General features: G+C 39.6%; 1 protein-coding gene across 2 annotated transcripts in view; it reads right to left on the bottom strand.

The window, feature by feature from the left end:
- LOC129768328 (ATP-binding cassette subfamily G member 4) overlaps positions 1-9221 on the bottom strand; it is a 114018-nt gene extending 104797 nt beyond the window's left edge. For both annotated transcript variants that reach the window (XM_055769902.1, XM_055769899.1), the window contains exon 1: positions 8626-9221. The gene's annotated coding sequence lies outside the window, so the exon portion shown is untranslated. The remainder of the gene's footprint in view (positions 1-8625) is intronic.
- Between the last annotated feature and the right edge of the window lie 16977 nt (positions 9222-26198).

The raw sequence follows: 26198 nt of genomic DNA, 5'->3' as shown, positions 1-26198 counted from the left end.
TCCATTTGTGCGCGTCGTTAGTTAAACTATCGAGGGTTTTTACATGCTGATTTCTCTCAGAAACCATGGATTTGAAATTTCTGTTAGGGAATACATGTCGATGGGAAAAAAGCTCCGTCTACTTTCATGTATCTGCAATGCCAATTTCCCCTAGGCAGCTTGGTTTTGATGTCTCTGTTTGGGACCTGCCGCATATGTCATCAATTTCGACCTATCAGAAGTGGGTATTTTCGTTAGGATATGGGTTGAGATTTTTCAATTGTTCGATAGTTAGTTTCATGACATATATTATTTTATTCAATGTAAAAAATTGTTATGGAGTGCCGAAATTGATTGACGCAAAAATCTCATCAATCCATCATGAAATGACTGAACAATAAGCATTTGAAATTGGACAATTTTCACGGTGCTCTCGATATTCGATTTTCAATTTGTACCCCAATATGTTCCCGAAAGACGTAATCCTACGTAAAAAATACATTCATTACGATTTGTTCGCTCGTTGGATTCACATGCAGGCTAAAAAGGGTCCTTTTCAGAATCACAAAATTATCTTCAATCTAAAGAGTTTATTGTTTTGTTTTCACTCGATATCCCCATCTTGTTCGGCTAAACCTTTCTGTTTAGCGATTGCATTTGCCACTCGCCACAGCTTTCACAGTTGGAAAATTTCTTCCCATCCAGCTTTGTGACATGTTGTACAGTAAATTACATTCAATGCGACGTGCCGAAGCGCCACTCAGTGTCGCATTGGAGGCGATTTTAACCTGTAATTGAACATTTGCAATGACAGTGGTACAGTGTCGACTTTCAATGTGGGGTCATAATTTTGATCTCTATGTTTACAAAAATGTCCAACTAAATAAGTCGCATTACATGTCCGTCCAATTAGCTAAATGTCGAACTAATTGTAGATTACTGTATTTTCAATCTGGAAACAATTTAAGAATTGGTGAAAATTGAATAATCAGGAAAGTCCCCAACTATCAATAAGCTCAGAACAACTGCCAAATTCACATACTCATCAGATCCTGGCAAACAAATTATGAAAACATCAATTTGTGTTTTATTATTATTTTGGATAATGTTATAGAAAGCATTGAACTTTATTTCCTAAACTCTTTTTTGGAAGGTTTAATGGCCCTGAAAAGCGCCTTGTTTCATGGAATGGTTCCAATTTAGAAAACTTAGTACTCGTGGTTTTGAAAAAAACCATTTCGAACGCCCTCGATGCCGCCTTGTTCTGGATTTGCCACCAATGCAGTTTGTATAAAGAACAAACTTTTTTCTTCTGCTACCTGATGCCGTTTTGCGATTGCGTTTGCCACTCGCTGCAACTGCCTGTTGTCTTGATGTCCACCGAACCGAATGTGTTCTGTTCCGAATGCGGGTTTTCTTATCGTCGCGAGCAGCTTTGCCAGCTAACTCGATCGCTTCGGCGGCCGAAACTATATAACGCCGGCTAGGTGGACTGGTGCACTGATACTAACACGCTCGGCCTAGCTACCCTTGCGGGGAACTCCAGATCAACACGGTTCGAGCGGGATTTTGCCTTTCCCTTCACTTTTCCTCCTTTACCATGTCCAGACATGGCTGCTTGGGTTGGTTTGTTGATGTGTTGTGATGCGAACCGATGTGGTGTACGGTTTGAATGAGAATGATCGTTACGGCAGCGGAGCGGGGATTTTTAAGCTGACTGGCTGGCTCGAGAATTACGCATGTGTGAGACTGCGAACAATGTTTCGTTCATTTTTTTCTTTTTCCTTTCCAATCGCGCTTCATTCTATTTCACTGCTGCTCTGGTTGACCGTTTTGGTCGGTACGATTTGAGGAGCACAAAATGGACCAATCAAAAATGGGCACATAGTGCATTTTGACAATGCTTGATATTTCACAATTATTCAATTATTTATCTCAAAAAAAATGAAATGTTATTCGTTATGATAGATGCGTAGATATATTTCCTATCAATTGATGCAAAAACCTTTGCGATCTATTGAGAAATGCTCGAGTTATAAGCGTTCCAAATCTTGCATTTTTTCCTACTTGTTCAGTGCCTAGATTTCCATTTCACCCCCTATATCTTCCGGTTAGACGTAGTCCTACGTCAAAAATGCGGTTACTGGCGCAATTTCATCGAAGGTCTTTCTCGTGAAACCTCAATACGCACCTTGTGGAGGGTAGCTCGCAACATGCGTAACCGCTCATCTACCAACGAGAGTGAAGAATACTCCAACCGATGGATATTCGATTTCGCTAAAAAGGTCTGTCCAGACTCAGTTCCAGCCCAACATATTCTTCGAGAAACGTCTCCGAGCGGTGGACCTCTGGACAGACCATTCTCAATGCTGGAATTTTCTATGGCTCTTCTTTCATCGAACAACTCTTCACCCGGAAGCGATATGATTAAATTCGTTCTTCTAAAAAATCTTCCCGATATCGCGAAAAAACGCTTGCTAGACTTATTCAATACCCTACTAGAAAACAATATTGTGCCACCCGAATGGAGACAGGTCAAAGTGATAGCAATTCAACAGCCTGGCAAACCAGCGTCTGACCATAACTCATACCGTCCGATTGCTATGCTCTCGTGCATTAGAAAATTGCCGGAGAAAATGATCCTTCGAAGACTCGATCAATGGATCGAGACAAATAATTTGCTATCAAGTACACAATTTGGGTTTCGCAAGAGCAAAGGAACAACCGATTGTCTAGCGTTGCTTTCTACAGATATTCAACTGGCCTTTGCGCACAAGGAGCAACTGGCTTCAGTATTCTTGGATATTAAGGGAGCTTTTGATTCAGTTTCCATAGAAATTCTGTCAGACAATCTGAACAGATGTGGACTTCCTGGAATTTTGAATAACTTCTTGTACAATTTGTTGTCAGAAAAGCAAATGAACTTCACCCTCGGACAGCTAACAACTTCCAGAAATAGTTATATGGGTCTACCCCATAGCTCATGTCTCAGCCCCCTTCTTTATAAATTTTATGTGAAAGATATTGACAGTTGTTTGGTAGAACAATGCACGCTAAGACAACTTGCAGATGATGGTGTGGTTTCCGTCAGCGGTCCCCATACCGAAAACTTGCAAAGACCATTGCAAAATTCCCTAGATAACTAGTCTTCTTGGGCAAGGAACTTAGGGATAGAATTCTCGCCGCAGAAAACAGAACTGGTAGTGTTTACTCGAAAGCGGTCCCCAAATGCAATTGCAACTTAAGCTATTGGGCAGAAACATTACCCAATCATTGACCTTCAAGTACCTTGGTGTCTGGTTTGATTCAAAATGCACTTGGAATACCCACATTACGTATTTGAAGCAAAAATGTCAAAAAAGAGTCAACTTTCTCCGCTCGATTTGCGGCACGTGGTTGAGAGCTCATCCGGGAGATCTCATAACGCTTTATAAAACAACTATTCTATCTATTCTGGAGTATGGCTCTTTCTGCTTTCTCTCAGCAGCTAAAAGTCACCTTCTAAAATTGGAACGAATTCAATATCATTGTCTGCGTATAGCTCTCGGCTGTATGCACTTAACGCATAACATGAGTCTCGAGGTTCTGGCAGGAGTAACTCCTCTACAGAACCGATTCTGGGAACTTTCTCTCAGAATACTGCTGAAATGCGGTGTCACGAACACACTTGTGATTGAAAACTTTGAAAAAATGCTTCATCTAAATATACAATCTCGGTTTATGAGAATTTATCATCACTATATTTCATCAGATATTTGTCTTCCATCGTTTGCTCCAGACCGTGCTCACTTCACCATCAGCAGTTCCTCAATTGAATACGATCTGTCGATGAAACAAGCAATACTTGGGATTTCAGATCAGCTTCGACCAACTTTTATTCCCCGTATTTTTAACCGAAAGTACCAAAAAGTCAATTGCATGGAAAGATACTTCTCTGATGGGTCTCGCCTCAATGGATCCACTGGCTTCGGTGTTTTCAATGAAAATTCAAGCGCCTTCCGTAAACTGCAGGAACCTTGTTCCGTTTATGTTGCTGAGCTGGCAGCAATCGACTTCGCATTGGGGATGATCTCCAACAAGCCTGCAGACCATTACTTCATTTTCTCGGATAGTCTCAGTTCGCTTGAGGCTCTCCAGTCGATGAAAACTAGTAGGCACCCATCTTATTTCCTCACAAAAGTGAGACAGCAGATGAGTGCACTGATCGAAAGATCTTATAAGTTAACCTTTGTTTGGGTCCCCTCTCATTGCTCAATTCCTGGCAATGAGAAGGCGGACACTCTCGCAAAGGTGGGTGCCCATGAAGGCGAATTGTTTGATAGACAGATTTCATACGATGAATTTTTCCAATTACTGCGTCAGAGTTCCCTCTTGAGTTGGCAAACCGATTGGGACACTGGAAGTCTTGGGCGGTGGTTATATTCAATTATTCCAAAGGTTTCTTCGAGAGCGTGGTTCAAAGGTTTGGACGTAAGTCGTGACTTCATTCGTGTAATGAGTAGACTTATGTCCAACCACTACTCGCTAGATGTGCATCTCCACAGAATAAATCTTGTTCAAAGCAACGTCTGTCGGTGTGGAAACGGTTACGATGACATCGATCACGCAGTTTGGCAATGTACGGATAATTACGCAGCCAGAGAGTACCTTTTGAATGCCCTTGAGGTCCAAGGAAGACAACCCTATGTTCCTGTTAGAGACGTGTTGGGAACTCGCGACATCTGCTATATGCAGTTGATCTATATGTTTGTGAAACGGTCTAGTAAAGGTATTTAATGCTTTTGTATTTTTCTTTTTCGTTATTAGTTTGTTTGTCTTGTCCCCCCATCTCACCGTCGCCCACCCTCGACAGATAGTCGAACACCAGATGCTATCACTGGTCATTATGCACAATGCTACAGTGCGTGCGGCAACTCTCGGTTGAGACAACGATACCTCATATCCATATCCCTAACCTGACCCGTCCCACAAAAATGTTGCCCTTTTAACCTCGAGTAAACCGCGAGTATTCGGTCGAATCCTACTAAACATAGAAATTAGTTGAAACTAACCTTGAATTAGCGGCTCCGCAAAGCTTATGCGATTGAGCCTTACAAATAAATGAACTGGATAAAAAAAAAACTACGTGGTTGGAAAAGTTTCCCGTAGTCTTGGATTCATCATGCGCACTGCGAGGGATTGAACCGATGTACACTGCCTCAAATCTATGTTCAGCGCTCTAGTTCGCTCAAATCTGGAATACTGTTCAGTAATTTGGAATCCGCACTATCTGAACGGAGTCAACAGAATCGAAGCCGTACAAAAGCGATTTGTTCGGTTGCTTTAAGACGATTACCCTGGAGTAACCTTCATCAGCCACCTAGCTATGGAAGCCGGTACCAACTAATGGCTCTTGATACGTTGCACGTGCGAAGGGATGTGAACCGCGCCTTATTTGTATATGATGTGCTATTGGCTAGGACAGAATTCCCAGAGATTCTGTAGAATATCAACCTTCTGGTTCAATCTCGAGCTTTACGGGACCACACTTTCCTCCGAGTTCCTTTCCGTCGTACCCATCATGGATACAATTCAGCCGTATTGGGTCTTCAACGCCTGTTCAACAGAGTAGCTTCTGGTTTCGACTTCCACTACTCAAGAAATGCGGTCCGGCAACAATTTATTTAACAAATACGTCATTTTCATTAATATCATTAGGGCGAAATTCCGCCTGTTGATAACGATTAAATAAATAAATATAATTAGTTGACGCTGCTTAAATATTAGGCTGTCAAAAAAGTCCTGCGGTATTTTTTTTTGAATTTTCATTTGTTCATAAAATTAGTTACAATCATCTGTTTTAAGTCAAATATGCGCCGTTTTGTTCGATGACTTGTTCCCAACGAGATGCCAACTTCATAATACCCCTGTTATAGAAGCTCGCTTCCTTATTGGCAAAAAACTCGGATAGCCAATTTTCACAGGCCCCTTTTGTGGCTAACTTCTGACTACCTAGCTCGTTCGCCATGGACAAAAACAGGTGGTAGTCACTTGGTGCAAGGTCCGGACTATACGGCGGATGCAAAAGAACCTCCCATCCGAGCTCCCGGAGCTTCTGGCGCGTCACCAAAGAAGTGTGTGGCCTGGCGTTGTCCTGATGGAAGACAATGCGGCCTCTGTTTATCAAAGATGGCCTCTTCTTCATGAGTGCTACCTTCAAGCGGTCCAGTTGTTGGCAGTACAGGTCCGAATTGAGCGTTTGGCCATAGGGAAGTAGCTCATAATAGATTATTCCATGACAATCCCACCAAACACACAGCAGAACCTTCCTGGCCGTTAATGAGGGCTTGGCCACCGTCTGAGCCGCTTCAGCGGGCTTCGACCACGACCGTTTGCGCTTCACGTTGTCGTAAGTGACCCACTTTTCATCGCCAGTCACCATCCGCTTCAGAAACGGGTCGATTTTGTTGCGATTCAGCAGCGATTCACATGCGTCGATACGGTCAAAGATGTTTTTTTGCGTCAACGTGTGTGGCACCCATACATCGAGCTTCTTTGTGAATCCAAGCTTCTTCAAATGGTTAATAACGGTTTGATGACTTATCCCCAGCTCTTGGCCGATGCTACGGCTGCTACTATGCCGGTCTTTCTCGGCTAATTCAGCGGTTTTGTCGCAATTTTCGACGACAGGCCTTCCAGAGCGTGGCGCATCTTCGACGATCTCTACACCAGAACGAAAACGTTGAAACCATCGTTGTGCGGTGGAAATGGAAACTGTATCGGGTCCATGAACTGCACAAATTTTATTGGCAGCTTGAGATGCATTTTTGCTTTTGTCATAGTAGTACTGTAAAATATGTCGGATTTTCTCTTTATTTTGCTCCATATTTGCGACACTATAACTCACAAACGACTTAACCAAACAAAACATTGTCAAGGACTATATAAGAGCGCGCAAAAATACCTTTCCAACAAGCTATAGTATGACTCGATACAATGAATACAACTAGAACTACGCGCTTACAACGACACCTCGCGGAAATACCGCAGGACTTTTTTGGCAGCCTAATATAATGAGTAAAGCCTCCAATTCCTCATCTTCAAACATTTTTGGCGGTCCGGATCGTTCTTCGTCTTCCAAGCCCAAATTACCATTTTTGAACCGTGCAAACCTCGTCTGACTCATTCGCTCAGTTGAAGCATGGTCACCATAAACTTCCACCAAAATCCGATGACTTTCAGCAGCTTTTTTCTTCATATTGAAGTAATGAAGTACCCTCCCCGTTAAAACACTCTCGTTGGTACAAAATTCGACATATTCGAAATGGCGAAAACTATGTTGTTTATGCTTCAACTTTTTAACATACACTGAAAAAGACACGTAATGACAGTAGCTTTCCAAAGAATGTGTGGAAATTTGATTCACTGGAATAATTATAAAGTTACGCCATCTGTTGAAAACCCGAAGAAACTTACCGGTACACCTGATATAATGAAAAATGTTGTTTTTTTATAATAAAGACTCATGAGATCACTATTTTTACTAAACAAAATTGTTTTTTATTAAAACAAAATTGAGAAAACCGTTATCTAAAGCTATTTTTGATACAATGTAAACCACACTTTGTTTATATCGCTTCAATATCGATTGCTAACAATACCTCTCAGCTCTAACCATCATAACATGATGAAACGAAGGGTTACTCAAAGGCTTTGAATGATTTAAATATTATTTTTTGGGGGTGAGCTTTTATTTTTGTCAACGAATATTTGCACACATTAAAAAAGTCATGTAAGAGAGTAAACAAAATCTAAAAAATGGCAAAACTTCTTATTTACTTGAAGGAGTATAGTTAGCAAACAATTCTATAAAAATACGGTAGTAATTTTTGATAAAATTGTCCAGAAATCGAGGAAAGTTTCTAAACATCCAAGGCAGGCTTTTTTATACGTATTATTGTATGTCTCTCCGACAATCAGAAATATTTTATTTTTGGTTTGGTTGAGACGTGCTGTCCCACCCGCCATACTAATCAAATATTGCGCCTTAAGATTATCATATGCACGATGATTTTCTAAATTTTTCCTTCACTAAACCATGGTTTTCGTAAAAAAAAAGTGTCAGTTAAAAAGGTTCCGGTATCAGTTTATCCATGATGAAATGACAAATCTAACTAATCACTAAACAAGTGACAAATGTCAAATCGAACAGAAAAAAAATAACTTTCGTAAAAACGCATTTCAACATTTTGCTTGTCCTTGCATTTTGTTTTCTGGGGCAGCTGTATATTAGTAGTATAAATAAAACTATTTGGAATGAAAATATTTGATAAATTACAAAACTTCCTGGAATGTTTCCGTATGATCAACAATAATTTGTTGACCCGGTAATCTTGAATGACCCCAAAGATGGTCATCATTATTCATCATGTAAGTGCAAGCGAATAACGGAATAATGTGTATCGAGTTAACTCGACGTTGACAAGGAAGAAAATCACCAACACTTGAAGGTAATGTACCGAGCCGGTTTATGCCTTTGAATACAATCTTGTTCTACCCATACTAGAACTGTTCTCGTCACTGCAATTCTCATTGTATTTTTATGACTCGATTTGTATCGATCCATTCATTTGTACCGAAGAATAGTTTTACATCCAATACACATACCTCAAATACGATGATCCAGTCACCTCGGTACCTAATGTGGTTTTGTAGATCGTTTCGTTCACTGTGTAACGCATATGACTCGCTCTAGATCAACATCACAGCAGTTGATTAATTCCCATCTCCGAAATAACATTCAGTATTTGGCACAGAATCTTCAAAGCACAAATAATGCTGACGCGGTCAAACGCGAAGTCAAACCCAGTCAAACGTATTCGTCACAGTTGACATCAACCTTATTTTGTTTTCTATATCTAAACCCCCGAAACCTGGAAATCCGCAAAAAACAAAACGCTCGAATGTTGTCTATTATTGAATGAAGCAGAAGCAGCAGCAAACGCGATGCCAGGTAAACATTCACTCCACATTCAATTAACAAAACAGTTCAAACATTTGATGAAGAAAGGGTAAAGAAGCAAACATAAAAAACGGAACATCCAATGAAAAGTGAAGAAAGCTAGGTCCGTAATTGTAACATTCACGCCAACAACACCATCGGAGCGAGTGCGCGCGAGCTTAAAAATCCGTTTCCGAACAAAACAAAACGCAACCGAACTGATCGAGAACCCAAACAGCACTGGCACCGATGGCGGTAGAATAAATAAATGCACAGTAGTAATTCGCGGTAGCCGCAGACCGACGGCATGGCATGGCATGTGAAGAAGGAACAGCACAGAACTGCGACGAATCCGGCGGTCTGGGTTGGTGCAGCAATTGCCCATTTCCGTTTCAGGGTGTTATTCCGTACAACGCAAGTCGGCTTTTTCGTGAACGGATGTTAGTTTGTTAGTAAACTTTATCAGATTGCTTCAGTTGTGCAGCAACGAAATGTGTGCGGGTTACGAATCCGACCCTGTTTTGTGAGAGGCGCTAACACGATGTATTTTTGTTTTGAGAACACCACTTCAAACTAGTTCATGCATAATGAAATGAACACACAAATGTAGAGATAAACAGAAAAAGATGAACTGATGGGTACAACTCGTTTCTGCTAGCCTAAAACTAGGAAATGATTAAGGATTCAATTCAATGTAATATTTACATTTCACATAAAAAAAAGCAACGGATACCCGGAAAACGAGTCTAACAAATAGGGTAAATGATCTTGGTTTGTCCAGTCGAAAATATGATCATGGTTTGCCCACTTTTTTGAATGCTCTAATTCAGCTCCTGTGTCAAATAAGGCCTTCGAATGTTTCGAAACATATAAATGAAATTGCCTTTTACATGATTTATAGGAGTTTGATAGTATATTTTTACGAAATCACATGTTTTAAAGGATTATAAAATACACCTTCTATTTGTGTCAATGCGCCCCTCATTCGAGCTAACTTTTAATCGATCACCAGATGATTATTTGGCACGTATTCAGACCTTTTCTGGATTACAACACTTATAAATATTGTAAACATCATCCTTGCTCACCATTTGTATCGGATTTACATAGCTAAACCATTAAATTAACGCATTTTCATGAACTCAATTCTGATCATGAGTTTATTTTTTTTTTATCTTCGCTGATCATGAGTTGTCCAATTCAATAATGTTGTTTTGTCCACATGATTTCTATGGCAACCGCTTGGCGCGCTGCAGTTTGTTTATGTTTGTTTATGGTGTGCTTCGCGCATAGCAGAAGTATGGTTTTTCTGTGTTGAATGTGTTGAGGTGAACACTTCTAAAATGCACAAGAAAAGGCAATATTCTGAAGAAAGCCTAAATTATGAATGAATCAATATGATGACAGTAAACTCAAGCACTGATAAATGCAACATCTAATTGTGAATTCGAATGTTTGAATTCAAAAATGGAGATTTCTAAAACCGGACAAACCATGATCATTTTTTTGGGCAAACCATGATCAGAGGTGGTCAAACCATGATCATAATTCTTCTTTAAGGAAAATCGTTAAAAAACATAAAAATTTGAATAATTTCAACACCTTATGGTAGTATTAGCAACTAGAGACTTGGGGCTTTTCAACAAACTCAAACTCGTATCGATTATGTGTGATTTTCATGAATAAAAATCGATTTGCATTTACTAGTTGCGTAAAAACACCCCAAATTGGACAAACCAAGATCATTTACCCTATAGGCATTTTCCATCTATATTCCAGGGTGGCAACTCAACCAGGAAAACCGAGAAAACCAGGAAATAACCAGGATTTTTCTTTCACCAGGAAAAACCAGGAAATAATCAAGAATTTTCATTCAAAACCTGAAAAACCTCGTCTAAAGTCAGAGTTTCTAGTCCAGGGATTCTCAAACTATTTTGGGCAGAAGACCCCTTTTCCAGTATGAAGTGATACCACAAACCCCTATAGCCAAACTTCTCCAATCATAAGAAAAACTTAACATTTGAAGAACTTTGCTTTTGATTAACCCTTTAGAAGGCCGAAGAAACTAGGCAAGGAATCGACTCAAACTTCAGAGAACATAAACCTTTGATAAAAAAATAAACTATTGAAACAGTTAAAAAAATGGTGGCAGTATAGTTGCCACTGCTCGTAAACCCCAAAAAGACTGTTTGTCGCTGCTCATAGTTCACTGTGTTGCGCTTTTGGTTGTGCAAAAATTAAAACAATATTTCACGTGCAGCCAAAAAAAAATACTTTTTTATGTAATTTTAATTTTTCATCAAATAGACCATTTGTTTTATAGCTTACACAGTAGATCCTAAACAGAACGATTACAGTGAAAAACTTATCAATTTGTTGCATTTTGAATGAATCTAAACAGAATTTGCGCCCTAAAATTTCAGTTTTCTACATAAAAATGACTCGCTAATTAATATCGTAAATTTCAAGCATCCCTAAAAAAATGGAGTATTGCCAGAAACCATTAGAAGTCTTTGGTATAGCAATATATTGAAATAATATTCCAAGTGCGGCGAAAAAAAATGTTTTGAGGGTGGCTATATAGTTGCCTTAGAAAGGGTTCAGTGACTTGACATCATTTTCTCAACAAAATTCAACGAAATAAATAGACACAAATTCAGTGAATATCAAGTGTAGTGGACAATTATTAATACATATTACTCATAAATACAAATTGCTTGCAAATACTTATGTAGGCAATTAATTTAAAAAAAAATCGCAAAGTGAAGATAAAAAACATAAAAAATTCAGTGTGATGAATAAACCTGTTGACAAACACATTTTTTCGCACGAACTTGTTCACACTTTTTTACTTGCCGATTTTCTTATTTTGTATTTATGTATGAACTTATATCGATGAGTCTTGTTAAGTTTTTGAAAAGTACAAAAATAATATTGCGTTGGGGAATAAAGAAATCCATTATTTTCTCGGAAGATGGCTGTAGTGCTCGATATCTCGCGTAGTATCGATCAAACAATTTCGAGGATGCGCTCGTGCTCATGGTGATATTCTACACTTAAAAAACTTTTGCTGTTTTTTGCTTGTTCTATTTAGTTGTGAGTTGCAGGGTGTTAGCAATGGAAGTCAACAAAGAGATAATTCGGTCCATTCTACAGTTTTTCTTTGATAATGCAAGCCAAGCCACTTATATTGTAAATGGTGTTTATGGTGTCTATACTCGCCCAGGAGCTACATATCGACAGTAAAACAGGTTTAACCCATTTGCGCAAAGCTGGATTCACAAAGAGATGCTCGGTGTTTGGGTGCCACACCAATGAACACCAAAAAATACGATAGATCGAACTTCAATCTGCGAAGCCTTGGCCAAACGGAATGAAATCGAGCCATTTCTTAAACGGAAAGAGACTGAGGATTAAAAATAGCTCACTTACGACAATATTGTGCGAAAAAGATCGCGGTCAAAGTATGGTGAGGCAGCTCAAACTGTGGCCAAACCAGGACTAACGGCCAGGAAGGTTATACTGAGTATTTAGTATTTTTTTTTTTTATTAAATCGTTTATTTTTACAGGCTCAGTTACATAAGTTTAAAGGAGCCAAACTCCTATCTGTATAGTTACAAGTATATATAAACATTTTTTATTAATTCTAATGTTAATGAAGTAGAGAACCCATTACTCGCGGCTTGCTCGAGTTTAGAAGGGTGACATTTTGTTTCAGGAAAAGGATGGGATATAAGGATATGTTGACAATGTTCACACTCACATTCGCACTCACATTCATCATACTCAATTCTTAAGCCTATCTTATATCTAACATGTATTTACATTTCACCTTATTCTATTGTTAGTAAGAAGGGATTTGATTTCTCGCGAAGGAAAAAGGAAAAGGAGAATATAAGGATATAAGGAAAATCACACACGAAGATCGATAGCTTTTAGGAAGACATATATTTGGGACATGTAATCAAGGTCTAACCGAGCCAACACAACTCTCACCGGCACATTGGGCTGCCTTCCTCTAGCCCGAAGAGAGTTTTCTAAATTCGATCTGGCAACAAGATACTCCTCGCACGACCAAACAACGTGTTCGATGTCGTGGTAGCCTTGGCCACAAGCACAGATATTGCCATCGGCAAGATTAAAACGGAAGAGTAGCGCGTCTAACGAACAGTGATTGGACATGAGTCGAGAGAAGGTGCGAATAAAGTCCCGACTTAAGTCCAGACTTTTGAACCATGGTTTGAGGCTAACCTTAGGGATAATCGAGTGAAGCCACCGACCCAATTCATCTTCGTTCCACTTACGTTGCCAGTTAGCGATGGTATTTTTACGGACTAAAGAATAAAATTCATTGAAATCGATTTGACGCTGATAAATATCGCCTTCAATTGCACCTACCTTTGCCAATGAGTCAGCCCTCTCGTTAAACAGAATTGAGCAATGTGAAGGGACCCAGACAAAGGTAATGACATAACAGCGTCTGGTTAAAGCACTCAAATTTTCTCGTATTCTCTCAAGGAAGTACGGCGAGTGCTTTTCCGGCCTCACTGAACGGATAGCTTCGACAGAGCTAAGACTATCCGTTACAATGTAATAGTGTTCAACAGGTCGTGAGGCGACGCTGTCCAGCGCCCAATGTATTGCTGCCAATTCAGCAATATACACAGAGCAAGGATTCTGAAGACTGTGGGAGGTGCTAAAAATTTAGTTGAACACTCCAAATCCTGTGGACTCATTCATAGAGGACCCATCAGTAAAGTACATATTATCACAATTGACACGCCCATACTTTGCATTGAAGATCGTAGTAACGATCCCCGATCGATGATAATCTGGAAATCCATGGATTTTCTCCTTCATGAACAGATCAAAATGTACAGAGGAATTGATGTAGTCAGGAAAACAAACACGGTTGGGAGTATACGAAGAAGGATCAACCTGCATGGAGATGAATTCATGATATGAGCTCATGAATCCTGAATGAAAATTTAGCTCGATAAGCTGCTCAAAATTTCCGATCACCAATGGGTTCATAAGCTTACACCGGATGAGGAACCGAAGAGATAATAAATTGAAGCGATCTTTTAGTGGGAGTACGCCTGCCAAAACCTCGAGACTCATGGTATGCGTTGAGGGCATACATCCCAACGCAATACGGAGACAAAGATACTGAATTCGCTCGAGTTTAATGAGATGTGTTTTGGCAGCTGATTGAAAACAGAAACTGCCATACTCCATCACTGAGAGAATAGTTGTTCGATACAACATTATAAGATCTTCGGGATGGGCTCCCCACCAGGTGCCGGTAATTGTACGGAGAAAGTTTATTCTTTGTTGGCATTTTTTACTCAGATACCTAATATGGGCCCCCCAAGTACATTTGGAGTCGAACCAGACCCCAAGATACTTGAATGACATAGCATGAGTGATCGGTTTACCCAAAAGTTGAAGCTTTGGTTTTGCTGGTCTATGCTTCCTAGAAAAAACCACCATCTCTGTTTTCTCCGTGGAGAATTCGATCCCTAGCCCAATGGCCCAGGTTGAAAAATTGTTCAAAGTATCTTGTAAGGGTCCTTGCAGGTCGGATTCGGTTGATCCTACGACAGACACCACTCCGTCATCTGCAAGTTGTCTTAGGCTGCAATTTTGTGTAAGACAATTGTCGATGTCGCTTACATAGAAGTTGTACAAAAGGGGGCTTAAACATGAGCCCTGGGGGAGGCTCCTACATGGGACCCGATTTACTGTCGAATCCCCGTGAGAAAAATTCAACTGTTTCTCACAAAGCAAGTTATATAACATATTATTCAACAGAGGCGGCAGACCCCGAGAGTGTAATTTGTCTGACAAAACCTCTATTGAAACGGAATCAAAGGCCCCCTTTATGTCCAAGAATACTGAAGCCATTTGTTTTTATTCGGCGTAAGCCATTTGAATTTCTGAAGAAAGCAACGCAAGACAATCATTCGTCCCCTTGCCCCTGCGGAACACATATTGTGTATCTGAGAGTAAGCCATTCGTTTCAACCCAACGATCAAGGCGAAACTAGATCATTTTCTCCAACAATTTCCGTATACAAGACAGCATTGCTATTGGGTGGTACGAATTGAAGTCGGACGCGGGTTTCCCGGGTTTTTGAATAGCTATAATTCACACTTGTCTCCAATCATCTGGAACAATATTATGCTCCAGAAACCGATTGAATAAATTCAACAAGCGATGTTTCGCCACATCAGGGAGGTTTTTTAACAAGTTGAACTTAATTCTATCCGTTCCTGGAGCTGAATTGTTACAAGAAAGGAGAGCAAGAGAGAATTCTACCATCGAAAACTCGGAATCAAGATCGCACCTATCTTGTGGTATATCTCGAACAATTTTTTGCACAGGAGCGGAATCGGGACAAACCTTCCGTGCAAAATTAAAAATCAATCTATGTGAATATTCTTCGCATTCTTTCGTTGAAGAGTGATTTCTCATGTTTCGAGCCACTTTCCATAATTTTTTCATTGACGTTTCTCGTGGCAAACCTCCCACGAAATTTCGCCAATAAGCACGTTTTTTCTCTTTGATCATGTTTTTAAATTGATTTTCAAGGTCCAAATACGTTTGAAAATTCTCAATGGTTCCACGTTTCCGAAAAGCTTTAAATGCGTTCGATTTATCCTGATAAAGCTTGGAACATTGGCTATCCCACCATGGATTGGGAGGCCTTTGACGAAAAGTGGAGCCTGGGATGGGTTTCGTTTGAGCGCGAACCGCGCTGTCATATATCAAACGAGAAAGGAAGTTATACTCCTCCAATGGAGGCAAACCATCTCTGGAATTGATGGCTAGAGCAATTGCGTCCGCATATTTTTTCCAGTCAATGTGTCTTGTGAGGTCATATGCCATGTTTATAGATTCAGAAGAATTCGAACCAATGGTGATGGAAATTTTGATTGGCAAGTGGTCACTGCCGTTGGGGTCCTGGATTACATTCCGCTTGCAATCTAACGATAGTGAATTCGAGCAAAGCGAGAGGTCAAGAGCACTTGGGTTAGCAGGAGGTTTAGGTACACGTGTTGTTTTCCCAGTGTTCAAAACGGTCATATTGAAGCTGTTACAAAGGTCATATATCAACAATGAACGATTGTCGTCGTACTGTTCCCCCCAGGCAGTTCCGTGAGAGTTGAAGTCTCCCAAGATCAATCGAGGCTCAGGAAGGAGTGAGCACATGTCAACAAGTTGATTGCGGCTAACCGTAGTTCTCGGAGGCCAATACAAGCTGACAATACAGAGGTCTTTTCCTCTGATGTTTGCATGACAAGCAACAGCTTCGATCCCTCCAATAGGTGGAAGGTCAATTCGAAAAAATGAGTGGCACTTATTGATAACCAATAGCACCCCTCCGTATCTGTCATCACGGTCCAAGCATATAATATTAAAATCGTGGAAAGAGAGATCATCTCGCGAAGAAAGCCAAGTTTCGGACAGAGCAAAAACATCACAATTGAACTTATGAATTAAAAATTTGAATGTATCCAATTTAGGGATAAGACTACGACAATTCCACTGTAAAACAGTGATATCTCCGACCTCTCTATTTAAATTAGACATCAAGAGAGATAATCATTGCAAGGAGGGGCCATGTTTGCATCAATTGTTGCAAAATTGACTTTAATACTGGAAGCATTGAAATGACAATGGTTCTGATGGAGTCGGAAACATTAAAACACTTGAAGATTTGGTTCAAAAGGTCAGACAACTTTATAAATCCCGATTGGGAAGTTGAACTGGACGGAAAAACAGGGACAGTTGGGGTTTTTGATGTCCCCTCGAGTGCTGGGCCATTCGAAGGTGAATTATTCCCACGGAAACCAGGAGGAACCTGATTTTGCTTGTCCGCTGCACTCGATTTTTTAGGCATGCTAACAGGGGGTATCACCGGAGGGGCTTGTCCTTGAACTTTGGGAGTGGTCACATTTTTGCGCCGGGGATTCCCTTGGAAAATGAACGGTGTGCCCCCGTTAGCTGTGTCCGCTTCTATTTCGTCAACGGGCAACGTGGCGAAGACATTTTGTGTGTTGATTGGTTGTTGTTGTTGGGCCAGTGGAGAAGCGCCCTTTAAAATATCCGCAAAAGTGCGTTTCGAGCGTTCCTTCAAAGAGCGCTTCTGTTTCTCCCAGCGACTCTTGTAAGTTTCACAAACTGAGAGCTCGTGTGGGGATCCCCCGCAATATGGACATTTATGCTCAGTCGCACTGCAGGATTTCCCCTCATGTTGCTCTCCGCAAGTGGCACAGCGCTCCTTGTTGGCACAATAATCTGAAGTGTGACCAACTGACTTGCATTTTTGGCAAGTCATGGGCTTTGGCACGAAGAGTCGCACAGGCAATCTCAATTTGCCCACCATGACGTAGTCAGGTAGAGCGGAACCAGCAAAAGTTACTCGAAACGAGTCTGACGGCGTGAATTTAGTTTTTCCCTCTTCTTGGGATACTTTTCCTAGTTGGCGGCTGTCCAAAATTTTAACACCCACCAACGGGAGTCTTTTAAATTTACCAACTCCTTCTTTTATCATTTCGCACGTCAGACCAGTTTCAGTTACCACCCCCGAGATTTCTACGTCATGGGAGGGCGTAGACGCGATACTCTAGGGAGAATCTCTCGTCGATCACAATTGCATTCGCGTGTTTCCGATCACTCACGACAACACGCAGTTTGTTCGGTCTAACCTTAGAGATTTCGACCACGGAGGAATATAATCTTGCCAGATCTTTCGAAACCTGAATGACATTAATTGACTTTCCTTTTGGTTTAGGCCGGAAAAAAACAACCCATGGACCAGCTCCAAGTGCATCGTTTGGATAGACCTTGACACGAGGAGAGGTAAAAAACGGAGGGGGAGGACGAGGTCGATTGTTGAACGTGAGCGGGATCAGTAGGGCTGGGAGGCAAGTTCGGTAGTAGAGTGGAAGCGGGAGCGAGAGATTGAGGGGGCGAAGAGGAAAAGTTTGCCAATTTTCTTGAGGGGGGCTTGTTAAGGTAGATTACCTCTTTCTCTGAAGAGACATCTTCTGAGGGGGGAACGCGTTTAAGCGACTTCCCAGCCCCCGTTGTAGCTAGTGAGGAGGAAACAGTAGTTTCAATCTCCATGTCAACATGACCTTCTGCCATTACGGCAGATATAAAATAATAAAATTTTTATTTTTTTTGTATTTCTAAACCTAATATATATTATACCTAAATCGTACACCAATGCGAATGAAATGAAACGGTGTCCCAATCGAACCGCGTGGCAATCGCTCGGCACAGATGCAACGGTATATCGCACCACAACACGATGATGGAATCGATGACGATGCTAAAGCACACACAGCGATGATACGGCACACGCACCGCGTCCGCCGTGGAGGACTTCTTCCTCACGCTGGTAGTGATTGCTGCTCTTCTCACTCGCGCAATAAAGAGAACCCCGTTAGGGCGAAATAACTTCACCAGCCACGAACTGATAACGGTATAATCTCCACTCTATAATAGACGCGAACAAATTTGCGACCGATGTCTTCGGACTGCGCGAGCTGAATGTATTTAGTATTTGAAGAGAATCATTTTTGGAGTGTTTCTCTCATATAAGTCTTGGTTCTTAAGGTGAAGACTACAGTGATCGATTATCACATTTTCTTTTGACCCCAATTTCTTATCACTCAGGATGTTTTGCAACACGATAAGAAGGTGGCAATCACTTGGTGCCAAGTTTGTTAACTTTACCTTTAAAATGGCAACAAAATATACAACAAAACGGTGCATATTTTACCTTAATCGTACAATCCTAAATATCTCAAATAAAGTTTTGAATTTTACGCCAAGATAATGAATTACTTTTTTCCCAACCTAATATATTCTACTAACAAGTTAGTCATTCTTATAACAAGTTGATTCACGTGATACAACATGGACAGTATGTCGAACGTTTCAAATGAGAAATTGTGTTAATTAGTAGGGGTCGGTTTTTAGACCTCACCAACCCCCAAAATCAGTTTTCGTTTGTGTCGACCCCTGGGAAACCGAGATCGACCCCAAGGGGTCGATATTGACCACTTTGAGAAACCCAGCTTTAGTCGATGCAAATTTGATTTTTGATCTTCCCACAAACACAATCATGAAAAATCACACCGTTTCTTCGGATGAGTTTATAATTCAGGCATTTGCAGAACGTGAGTATTAAAAAATTAATTACTAAAAATAATAAAATTAATAAAAGACGGGTGGGTAATGTCGGGGACATAACCGGAGTGACGTAGGACTATACAAAGGGGACAGCTCTTGTTAAATATATATTTTAAATAAATACCTACCTATCTACCTGAAAAATGGATTAGTGTACTGTTTACTCTTTATGAACATGTTGGTGGTTCTGAAAAGAACCTTTGGCGTTGTTTTTGCGTTTTTTGGTTTCCCTTTCGACAGTCCCCTCTGGGCTGGTTTTATTGTGGCTCTCCACTGGGGTAGAGGCGAATGAACTTCAAAGTTTAAAGCCTCTTAAAAACAAAAAAAGAAAGAAAGAAAAATACATTCATTACGATTTGTTCGCTCGTTGGATTCACATGCAGGCTAAAAAGGGTCCTTTTCAGGATCACAAAATTACCTTCAATCTAAAGAGTTTATTGTTTTGTTATCACTCGATATCCCCATCTTGTTAGGCTAAACCTTTCTGTTTAGCGATTGCATTTGCCACTCGCCACAGCTTTCACAGTTGGGAAATTTCTTCCCATCCAGCTTGTGACATATTTTACAGTAAATTACATTCAATGGCACGTCGCATTACCACCACTCAGTATCGGATTGGAGGTAATTTTAACCTGTAATCAGGGGATAGTAACTTCAAGCAAAAAAGTGGGACCGATTCGAGATTGCTTTTATGTAAACAGTGAACTTTTTTTACACTCTAAAAATTGCACCGACTTGCACTGACGACTGAATGATATTGTCAGCCGGGTGCTATGATTGATGCTAGGATCGTTAGCAAAATCTCAAGCAGAACTGTCAGTGGGATACCCAATTCATATGAAAACAAAGGGAAAATGTCAGTGGGATACCCGATATGTTGGCTCCTGTCAGTTCAATGGGGGTTCTCTAAAGACGTCACCCGGCTGGATATTGTCAATTTGTGCGAGATGCCTCAAAACAGCTGGGAATAAATATTGTTTATATACAGTAAGTTACATTTAATGCGACGTTTAGATTATTGGACAGACCTGTAATGTGACACGTTTAATTGGACATTTTTGTAAACATCGAGTTCGGGGCCCGAATTATGGCGTCATATTAAAGTTGCCACCAGACTTAGACACTGTACCACTCACATCGTCAATGTTCAATTACAGGCCAAAATCGCCTCCAAAGCGACACTGAGTGGTGCCTCGGCATGTCGTATTGAATTTAAATTACTGTATTATATTGTTATTTATGTTCGCATCATAAGCAACGAACACACATTTATTTTCCACTTGCAACCGTATTCACGATCATTGGATGGATGAATATACGATTTATACATGCATCTAGTACGACTATTGTCATGCATATATATGATTTAAAACAGACAACCAAAAAACGAATGGCGGAAACGTTCTTGATAATTATTATAATTATTACAGATTTTTGTAAATACATGTATGTTTGGAATATTGCGTTAAAAATTATTTTTAAGTCCGAATATTTCCGGTTTCAAGAAAAGTGAAAGTTAAAGTTGCTTTTTTTATTTTTAACTTTTAAGAACGAAAGATTATCTGTTTGCCGGTCTTTTGCGTTCTGATAAACATAGTTACAAAAATAAATTAGTTCAACTTCGTCATTCAATTTCACTTAACTCAAAACTGTAAACATGAGATTATGAACTTGACAAACCAAGCTGCCAAGTATGCCAACTCAGCAAACATTAAATCGTTTAACTATCGTATATAGAGCATCGAATATCTGATATTTTGGGTGATATATGATGCGCCCAAATAGCATATACAGTAAGTTACCTCTAATCCTCGACATACCGAGGCACTACTCAGTATCGCGTTAGAGGTGATTGGCCTTTAATTGGACATTCACGATGATAGTGGTACAATGTCGACATCTGGTGGCGACTTTCAATCTGGGGCCGTACTTTGGGTACCAAACTCGATGTTTACAAAATATCCAATTAGAGGTGAAAATGTCCAATTATTTGTGTCCCATTACAGGTCTGTCCAATTAACTAAATGTCGAATTAGAGGTAACTTACTGCACATGCAAGGTCATTAGGCAATACCTAATAACATAATAAGTCTGTTGTCATACGAATATACGATTCATCACTGCCATTAAAAAAATGGCGGAAAATATCAAAGTAAAATGTTCGGCCCGGGGAATCACCATTTTTGTATGTATATAGAACCTTTATAAACATTTATGTTTGTACAAATAGGAATTAATCAATTGACTTTTAAGGATATAAAAGTTTGATATTAGTGGTGACGACGGTTGTAAAATTGCTCCGATGGGATTTGAACTCCGGTTGTTTGAATTATCAAACTGCAGCTAGCTCGTACGGCTATCTGAAATATGATTTTAGGGCAAATAAAGCTCTTACATATGATACGAAAGAGTTGCAATCGGATACGTCATTCCTGATTGTTTATTGTGCTTTAGTGGAAATATCGCAAAATTTATATAGAAATGTTTAAATAATGTTCAGTACTACATGTTTCAAGTAATCAAATAACATGAAGTAACAAATTTCATTCATATTTAACAATTTAAAACTGCCTTCGAACCGGCCCAGCAAACATTAAATCGTAAAAAAATCGAGGGGTTTTATCCGAGACACGACCGCTTAGAACGTAGGACTACGCAATCTTCTTTCTTTTGAAATTTGATGGTTAATCATTTCGAATATAATTTGCGAATACGTCGAAATTTCATAAATAACTCTTTAGTAAAAAGTTCCAGGGACTCTCAAAAGGTTTAATGGCTTGCGTAGTTTTGTAGAATCATTTCGAGAAGCAACGATCATTTTTTGCCTTTGCGAGAACAATACACTAATTGGTCATATGTCGCAATTTGTTTCTTTATATCAATGCACGCATTGCACTGAATATTAACAAGAGGCATCTTCCGTGCATCGCCATCAAAGACGAATGAACTGGCTGAGTTTCAAGTGTCTATAATTCAAAAGAAAAAAGAAAAATTGCATCGTCATTCAACAAGTATCAAACACGCGTCTAACAGATGCACACAGTTGCAGTGCTAAAAATGAAACATCGCGAGAATGACTGTTTATGAAAAATCGTTTCTCGACTCTCGGTCAAAACCGTCAACAAAGTTTCTCTAAGTTTCTATGTTTCGCGCAACGAAAATGTTGCTTGTTTCCAAAAAACCAAACATCGATGTTTAGAAGCGACCTATAATCATTTGCACTCTTCTCTTTTTTCGCTTTCTTTGCCATGACTCGGATGGTTGTGTTAATTGCAATGCCAGATACACTTCAAATGAAATATTCACTAGCGTTCACAGCTCGAGGGGAAACATTAAACACAAAACGAGTAGAATAAGCTACCTTTGTTGTTTCGGGCACAGAAAGATTCTGAGAATTTTCCTCAGAGGAGATGCAATACTTATACGCTAGAAACAGCTTACTTATAATGCAAGGGTGGAGTTTACTTCGCAATTTTTTTCATTCTGCTATCCCCCTTCGTTGTTTCTGTTCTAGCGGTTGCACAAATGAACAGAACAAAAGTATGGGAAAATGGGAATGCTTCCAATTTTCATCAGTTTAAACCCAATACAGACTATGGGATTGTAATGTAAAGCATATCAAACAAAAAAAATCTTAGAAAATTTCCAATTTGATTGGTATGCAAATCGTTTAAATTCGTTCGTAGAAAAAATAGTTATTAACGTTAACTTTATTTCATAAAAACGTGACCTGTTTTCTGATTTGGTACCCTTAATGGAAAACGTAGTCCTACGTTAAAAATCTAAGATTGGTGGCGATATACATACATCCTAGACACATTACTTGTATGATGTGTATAACTGGCATATGCATATAAAATTGGAGGCCATATACATGTATATGGGTTATATGATGTAACATAAACGACAATTATACGATTTAAGTTTTTCTAAGATGTATGTATATCGCCTCCACGTTTACATGTATGAGCTTGCAGGCGCTTCATATACATGCAATTCATATTAGTCATACTTGTATGTTTGTGAATATAATCCTCAAAATACAATCATTACACTAAACCTTCGTTTCAAACAACTTATAAGCAACCAAATCACGCAATAAACATCAAGAATTGCTGGGAATCTGTTATCAACATTTGTTCAAATTTAAAAAGGTGCTTAACTCCAATTTTGTTGACATCTTTTATGCATTCAATTAAATTGTACGATACATCATTTATAAACATAAACATTCCCACCTTTCATCCTTCATTCTAACACCTCGTAGTAGAAATCTGTCAGTATGCATACACTCTCCTACGAAACATAGTGGAAAAAAATATATTCGTCGATGTAAACAAGCGGTGAAAAAGGAGACACTTTTCGACGAGTGATTTGTATGAAGTTCCACTGCCGTGCTGTAATTGAACATTTGCGATGACAGTGGTACAGTGTCGTCTTTCAATGTGGGGTCATAATTTGGACCCCGAACTCTATGTTTACAAAAATGTCCAACTAAATATGTCGCATTACAGGTCCGTCCAATTAGCTAAATGTCGAGATAAGTGTAAATTACTGTACTTTCAATCTAAAAGCAATTTAAGAATTGGTGATAAATTTAATAAAAAAAATAATAATAACAATCAATAAGCTCAGAACAACTGCCAAATTCACATACTCATCATATCCTGGCAAACAAATTATGAAAAAAATCAATTTTGTGTTTTATTATTATTTTGGATATTGTTTTAGAAAGCATTGAACTGTATTTCCTAAACTCTTTTTTGGAAGGTTTAATGGCCCTGAAAAGCGCCTTGTTTTATGGAATGGTTCCAATTTAGAAAACTTAGTACTCGTGGTTTTGAAAAAACCATTTCGAACGCCCTCGATGCCGCCTTGTTCTGGATTTGCCACCAAAGCAGTTTGTATAAAGAACAAACTTTTTTCTTCTGCTACCTGATGCCGTTTTACGATTACGTTGACTCGCCACTCGCTGCAACTGCCTGTTATTTTCTTGGTGTGTTCTGTTCTGAATGCGGGTTTTCTTATCGTCGCGAGCAGCTTTACCAGCCAACTCGATCACTTCGGCGGCCGAAACTATATAACGCCGGCTAGGTGGACTGGTGCACTGGTACTAACGCGCTCGGCCTAGCTACCCTTGCGGGGAACTCCAGATCAACACGGTTCGAGCGGGATTTTGCCTTTCCCTTCACTTTTCCTCCTTTACCATGTCCAAACATGGCTGCTTGGGTTGGTTTGTTGATGTGTTGTGATGCGAACCGATGTGGTGTACGGTTTGGATGAGAATGATCGTTACGGAAGGAAGGAAGGAAGATCTTGTATTATAGAGACTTTAAACTTTTGCAGTTCATTCGTCTCTAGCCTTGAGAAAGGCCCTTTGAAAACTCTACTCTACTCTACTCCAGCGCTACCACCTCCGCCCTCTTGCCTTGAGAAAGGCACTCGATCCCTCGCCGTCCAGCTCGTCCAGCAAACGATGTTGTCCAGTCGGTGTCCACACAAAGAATGATCGTTACGGCAGCGGAGCGGGGATTTTTAAGCTGACTGGCTGGCTCGAGAATTACGCATGTGTGAGACTGCGACCAATGTTTCGTTAATTTTTTTTTCTTTTTCCTTTCCAATCGTACTTCATTCTATTTCGCTGCTGCTCTGGTTGCCCGTTTTGGACGGTACGATTTGAGGAGCACAAAATGGACCAATCAAAAATGGGCACATAGTGCAATTGGACAATGCTTGATATTTCACAATTATTCAATTATTTATCTCAAGAAAAATGAAATGTTATTCGTTATGATAGATACGTAGATATATTTCCTATCAATTGATGCAAAAACCTTTGCGATCTATTGAGAAATGCTCGAATTATAAGCGTTCCAAATCGTGCATTTTTTCCTACTTGTTCAGTGCCTAGATTTCCATTTCACCCCCTATATCTTCCGATTAGACATAGTCCTACGTCAAAAATTATTCTACGCATACGAGTATGTTCGAATTTCAACAATAACAAAGTTATTAAACTTTTTCTCTTTTTGGGGCTATGTTTGTCTTAAACTGGCTTCAATTCAAAAATTTCGCTATCTAGAACAACTACGTTGCTCCCATTTAAAAAATTAGAAAATTTAACCTTTTGCGGTCGTATGTCCGCTCTCAGCCACTACAGCAAGGGATCATACTAAATACTTAAAACAACCATATGTAATAGTTTACCCTTTCAGCGTCAAAAACACGACACTATGCACGAAAAGTTGAAAGTAAGGAAGTAAAAGGAAGATGCATTCCCGAACAATTTCTAAAGAGCATTTGAAGACGTTTAGAACTTGAAGTGCCATCTTGACCATCTGAGAATATGCAGATGCTAGCATGTCTATATTTTCTATTATTGCGGCAACGCACGATGGTCGTTGGAGTTTGTTTAGCTTTTTTGTAGCTTCGGCCACCATACTAATGAGGCATGAGTTATCCTAGGCCGCAGAATTGCAGTGTAGACCCTTATAACCATTTTTGGTTTAAGGCTCCATGTTCTTCCTATCATTTTAGAACATACCCATAGGGCTGTATTGGCCTTACTGATTATTGAGTATAAGTGCGCATTCCAGTTTAGTTTAGCATCTAGAATAACACCTAGATATTTCACTGAAGCGCAGATTTTTATATCTTCTCCCCTAAGATGTAAAGACTGCAGATGCTGTTTTTTTCTTTTTGGTGAAAGGAATAATTGTTGTTTTTGAGGGATTTATGCTCAGACCTGTCTTGGTGTGATACACCAAAATTGTGTAAGGTTTAGGGTTTTTTGTTTGTTTCAGATGTAAGCTGCCAAACTCGAGGAGTGCATCGATGAACAAAACAAGGTAAAACAAATTTACGGAACAAGAATTTTTTTGATTTTTTGTAAAAAATAAATGAACGATACTGAAATGGCAAAATGGTCTACTACTCATCTACTTGTCGTAGTATTGACTCTATACTAAACTATTTGTTATGTTACTTAGATTGAAACAACTACATGTTATCATTAATCTTATTTATTGC

Source organism: Toxorhynchites rutilus, chromosome 2 (assembly GCF_029784135.1).
Source record: "Toxorhynchites rutilus septentrionalis strain SRP chromosome 2, ASM2978413v1, whole genome shotgun sequence".
Taxonomy (NCBI): Eukaryota; Metazoa; Arthropoda; class Insecta; order Diptera; family Culicidae; genus Toxorhynchites; species Toxorhynchites rutilus.
Note: the sequence above shows the minus strand (reverse complement) of the source record. Positions and strands in the feature narration are given on the sequence as shown.